General features: G+C 33.7%; 1 protein-coding gene across 1 annotated transcript in view; it reads left to right on the forward strand.

The window, feature by feature from the left end:
* The window catches only part of ZNF407 (zinc finger protein 407), a 481,202-nt gene that overhangs the window by 272,783 nt on the left and 202,419 nt on the right, over positions 1-6,000 (forward strand). The window lies entirely within an intron of this gene.

Consider the following 6,000-nt stretch of genomic DNA (forward strand, 5'->3'; position numbering starts at 1 on the left):
GAATGTTTTCCTTTAGAATGAGTCATTCTCTTGGTTCTTAGTAGACTAAGGCAACCTGGGGTTAATATTCTGCTTAATGCTCCTCCCAGAAGTTATTTTGACAAAAAGCTTTTCAACCCCTGAATTGAATTGAAAAGGCCAGAAAAATATGTTTCACAGCTTTTAGAACCTGAATGATATGTTAAGAGGTTTAAAAATGACAGGCTTCGGCATGAGTGAGGTTAAATTTCTTTTCCAACTAGTTAACAAGGATCTAGCCTGTTAATTAGGCTAATTATCACCTGTTCAGGGCAAAAATGCACTCAAGACTCTTGGCTTAAGTAGCAGGCTCCCTTGTGAACTGTGTAAAAGCCCTCAGGGGAGGTTTTCCAACTTTCATCTGGAAGCCACACTGGAGCCTTCAGAATAGAATTTAGTAAATGAAACCTTTCTAATCTTAGCTCTTTGTGGCTTCTTGATATAAATTATACTCACGTTTTATAGTTAATCTGAAACAGAGAACTCTCAACTTCTAGCCTAATTTAAATAATCTTTATTAGTATTATCATGGAACATTTTTGGTGTTAGGATATAACTTCATTCATTGAGGTAAAGTTTTCACTTAGCCTTTGTAGACACACACACACACACACACACACACATACACACACATACACACAAATAATTCCAAAGGAGATGTCAAAGATGACCCTGAGTGTCTTAATACAGTTATTATTTAGTTGTTAGTGTACCTTTTTGATTATTCAATTTCTATAAAATAGTAGGAAGTTTTTATTGTCCACCTAATTTAAAGTTGCATGCTCTATTTAAGCATAATATAGAACTTTGAAATTTCATAGAAATATGATAAACTTGGTTATTGTGAAATAATATTGTGGTGTGTAATGTGGTTTTAGTGCTATTTTTTGTTTGAAAAAGACTTGAAGTCTAAAAGCAGTATTGCATATTTTTTCTCAGATGTTTTCTGGGCCAAAAACACCACAAGCATCTCACAGTTATGGTACTTACAGATATTGAATTTGTTATTGTGGCAGAATTTTTTTGAGCCTCTTCATTTTATCTTGCTATCCTTTGGGGTACTTTTTAAGCCTAAGATGCTCATGTGAATTGATTGAGCATTGTAGTTGTTCTTTAGAGTTTGTCTTTTTTTTCAGTGTGCATTTATTTAGTATCCATTTTACACCACAGATACTTGCATCTTTCATTTCGTGTCATCCTCAGATCAGCCCTAGAAGGTAGAGGGGTCCTTTGTTTTTTGTAATGAATAGAGCAACTGAGCTTCTGAGACATCAGGCCAAAGTCATATAACTTGGAAGGGTCAAGATTTGAACCCAATTCAGAATTTTGTTTTTATATGCTTTTTTATGGACTGCTTTCTTCAAAAAAGAGATTATTTTTTGGTTATATTTGCAGCTTTGCAGAAATTCAAATGGTAACCCTATTGGGCAAAGACAATCGTTTTCATCCCTTGGTGCATTATTATGTAATTATTAAGTTGTAATCATTAAAGAAGGAGGCTTTTATTCCAAAGAAACTGCCTGTGCACTGGTAGCGTTTGGGTAACTTCAAAACTGTTGAAACTTTCATTAGTATATAGTGCTATTTTGCTGGGAATCATATAAACTTCGCATTGTTTCCACACTTCTTCTGTTTTGTTCACTCGCAAAGATAAGCAATACCTGCCATTTAAGTTTTGTGACATCAGTTTAGCTTTACAATTATAATTTTTATTCAGTCAACAACTTTGTGTAAGTTTTAAAAGATGACTGCATTTTTCAAATACATTGATAAAATTTAGCCTACTCTTTTATGACAATTTTACTTCTACTGGATGAGCTCTTTCTCAGTGGTATAAGTTTTTTTAGATGTGAGTTTGTATGATTTATTAACTTAATGCGGACCCAAGATATGTTGAAAAAAAATTATTTGATTGTTTAATTTAATATTAATTATGAATTATGAAAATTTTCAAAACCAGAGGAAGCAATTTGGACATTGTTAACACATTGGCATATTTACTTCAGATTTCTTTCTTTGTAAACCAAAACGTTGCAATGACTGTTAGCGCTGTGCCTGTGCTGTGCTGCTGTCTGCCCCTGCCCTCCTCCATATACAGTGCAGCAGTGCTCTCAAATGATGATGTTGTCATGCGCACTTTTGCACGTGGACTCTTATATGTTTGTATATGTAATATTGTTTATTTTGTTTAAAAATTTTTACGAATGATATAAAAATTTTATACCTATTTTTAATGCAATTACCTTTTTGAGATTTGTTTTAAAAAGTCATACTGATAAATGTAGCCCTGGCTGATTCATTTATACTTTATTGTATTAGTAATATTTAATTTTATGATTAAATGATCATAAAATCCCCACGCTGTGGACACTTAAGATTGTATAAATTTTAATGGGGGGGGCGATATGTTTACATGCCTATATATACATGTGCAGAATTTCTCAATAGTATATTTCTAGACTGGACTTTCTGGGGGTAAAAGGTAGAGATAGGATTTGTTCAACTTTCGAAAGCCTGGTAAAGCAATTACATTCCAAAATTATCTTGGATTGGAGTGATTTGAAAACACCCTAAAATATACTAGTCTCTCCTTTTACTATTAAAAAAAGTAATAAAACATTTTTATCAAAAAACCTTTTTATGTGTGAGTTTCGTGTAGATTTTTCATTAAGTTTCTAATAAATAGAATGAAGATTTCACTTATTTGAATTGAAGAGCTTCCAAACAACATTTAAAAATGTAATTTGAAAAAGAGGATAAAACCCTCTTTTAGGTTACTTTAGTAATATGGAGAGATAAGGTTATACATGCAACTCAAAATACAAGTTGTGCATTTTGACATCACTTGTCTACTATTTAGACAATTCGAAAATAGACAAATGCTCTGAGTGTCTCTAAGGCTAAAATAATCTACTAAGATAGTGCTATTGAGCATGTAATCATGATTCAGCTCCCTACTTATTCTTCAGCTTAACTTTGTAAATAATACCTAGTGACAACCCAGGTGAGAATTTCTAGCTATTGTTATCTAGCTGCCAGTGAAGATATTTAATATTCTCTCTTCAAAATTTTAAGTCTAGAGATGTGGATCTTGGCTCTGTTATGACCAATCATATAATGAGAGAATTTCAGACAAGAGGATCCAGTGGCATATACTGCTCACCATCGTTTGCACCTCTACTCCCAGAATTTAACAGGTCAGAGATCAAGGTCCAGAGTCAACCCAAGTTTGGCAGAATGCTCATGAGGAAACAGCACACAAAGCAATAAAGAAAGAAACTGCTCAGGACTATATCAAGAGTATTATAAAAAGTGCTTCAAATTTAATTTGGGAACACTAATTTAGGAATCCTTATAAATTTAAGATAAAAGACTATTAATTGACTTCTATGTCAGACTTACATAAAAAGGGGCTTTATTTCTGAAAGTTTTTGCATATAGACATTTCAATCCCAGGAACTCTGTAATGAAAACATCTCGTGATAGGAATTATTAAAGGTGTTGTGTATAACATTCTTTTTATAATAATTTCACTCAGAATTTTAAAATCATTCCCGCCATTGTCTTCTGATTCCCCATGTTGATGTTGAGAAGTCTAGAATCATTTTGATTTCTTCTGCTTGTGACTTTTTTTATTTTGAAACCTTCATGATCTCTTCATATCCACTAGAAACATCTAGTGAAGTCCATGGAAGGGGGGAAAGATAACAAACTACCCCTTTTCATCCCAGGCTTGGTAGCACTGTTTGGCATTTTAAGTTTTTAGTAAGTGTTGTATAGTAGCTCTGTTTCCTAAGAGTTACAGATGGTGTTGAAGCCCAGCGATTTCTTCTCAGCCTTAATTTTCTGGGTCTTAACAGTAAGGATGAACCAAATGCCATCATATCTTTGTATGTGTTTGGGTTATTTATCCTGTCTGACTGTAATCTTTACATGATTGTTAATTACTTATCTTTGTATGTCCTTCAACTGACCTACTGAAACTCTCTTCATTAGCCAATTTTTGTAAAACAGACCTATTTTCAATATACTATATATTCAGTTAAGCAAGAACTTTCTCATGGAAGACTACTATGTGGGGATAGGAAAGCATGTATCTTTTAAATCTTGCCTAGTATAAGTCACAGGGCTTCTCCTTGTCCCTGGTGACCAGAGGGACGTCTCCACGCAGGAGGCAGGCAACTAGGAGTCGCCGTTGGTGAGGCCTGTCAACACCTTTGCCTCGCAGCTCTGTGGCTCTCCTGCATCTCCTGTTTCTGACACCCTCCCTGCTAGGTCTGCATTTCCAGTTGTCACCTATCTTTTAAAGTTTAAATTAAATGCCACCTCTGGGAAGCCTCATCTGCTCTGCCTCATTAATTGCTTATCTTTTAAATATATGATGGCATTTACATTTTTTTCTGGTATTAAGTTTATTTTTGTGAATGGTTTTTCTCCCTTAGTAGCTTGTAATTTCCTAGAAAGTTAAATCTGATTCCTTTTCCTTTGATTTCTCTATACTAGATAGAACTATGTGTTCGATCAATAAGAGTACCTACCTGATCTCAAACCAGACAAAGTGGGGACCAAAGGGAGCCCAAACTTTGCCTGTGTGATGACCAAGAGTATACCTAATCGTGAATTATACCTCACATCTTTAAACAAAAAAGAACTGTTGTGTTCGGTATGGTGGGTATTCAGGTGTGCGTACAGTCCAGCCAAAAACACACTGATGCCCTGCTCGTGGGTCCACATGGCAGAGCAGAACTACACATTTTAGCTCACGGGGAATCTTCGGATGGACTTCCTGCAGTTTCTAAGGACAGCCAAGATGCCTTGGGATATGGCGAAGGCCATACTGACTTGCATGAAGGCAGCAATTTAAAAATATTTGAGACTCAGAATTTGTGTAGTGGAAACAAGCCATTGATTAGTAGGTCTTAATCTTCATAAGGCCATTGTGCTTAGGTAATGCTACTTCTTTTCAAAGTGCTGGTATGTGAGCTTATTTATTTTCATAAAGCAAATTGTAAAACACACGAGGTTTTCTGAAAGTCAAGTGATGGTCTTAGTTCTTTGTTATCTGACTTTTGTCATTTCATGGCAGGCACTAAGCTTTAGTTTAACATTTTTATTACATATGAATAATAGAGTACATATATTGAGGTTTCATAGGTGTAATTTTGTTAAATGTACATCACAATAGATTTAAAAATGAGGGATTTATTTTGTCATTCATAAAGTTGTAATACAGTCTGGAGAAACTATTTGTTAAAAGATAGCATCTACTTAACCTCCTTATTTATTTCTCGTAGGAGAAGGTTAGATCCACAATAAATACATGAAGAAATAAGTAGATAGGGGAATTTATCTTAGAAATAAGATTCCTGTCATGGTTTTGAAATGTTAAATGCATGAAGACCCGTCAGAGAGATATACGGACATGATATTTTTTTACAGTGCATTTCAGAGTATTTAGTTATATTTGTCATTCTCTAGTACTAGTAAGCAATGATCGAATGATACAGTAATTTCAAAATCAGTCTGTGTTAATGGGTGTAAATATAGTATCTGTTTACATACAGATAAATAAATTGGCAATTTTAATATTAATGAAGTACTGAAGATATGTTAGATGGCATTTCTTAAATATTTAATAATTTTTTTCTATTACATTTAAGATCTAACTTTATAAAAATATGACTGTATAATAAAAGAAGAGGGCTTTTTATACACGGAATTTTGATAATTTGATCCATAGGAATTTGGGAAACTGAATGATTAAAATGTTAAAGTAATCCACATTTGCCTCAAAATAGGAAGGTTAATTATTTGGACTTGGGATCCATTATCAGCCATTATGCAGCAAAGCAAATTTGTAAAATCATGGTTAAGACCTCTAGTGAAAGTCTACATTCAACATCTCCTTATTTATATCATAATTTGAAACATGGATATTAGAATCTTGTCTTTTTAATTACATTAAATTGCCTAAAGGATAGC

Source organism: Carlito syrichta, unplaced genomic scaffold, assembly GCF_000164805.1.
Source record: "Carlito syrichta isolate Samal-C Ts95f unplaced genomic scaffold, Tarsius_syrichta-2.0.1 Scaffold316215, whole genome shotgun sequence".
Classification (NCBI taxonomy): domain Eukaryota; kingdom Metazoa; phylum Chordata; class Mammalia; order Primates; family Tarsiidae; genus Carlito; species Carlito syrichta.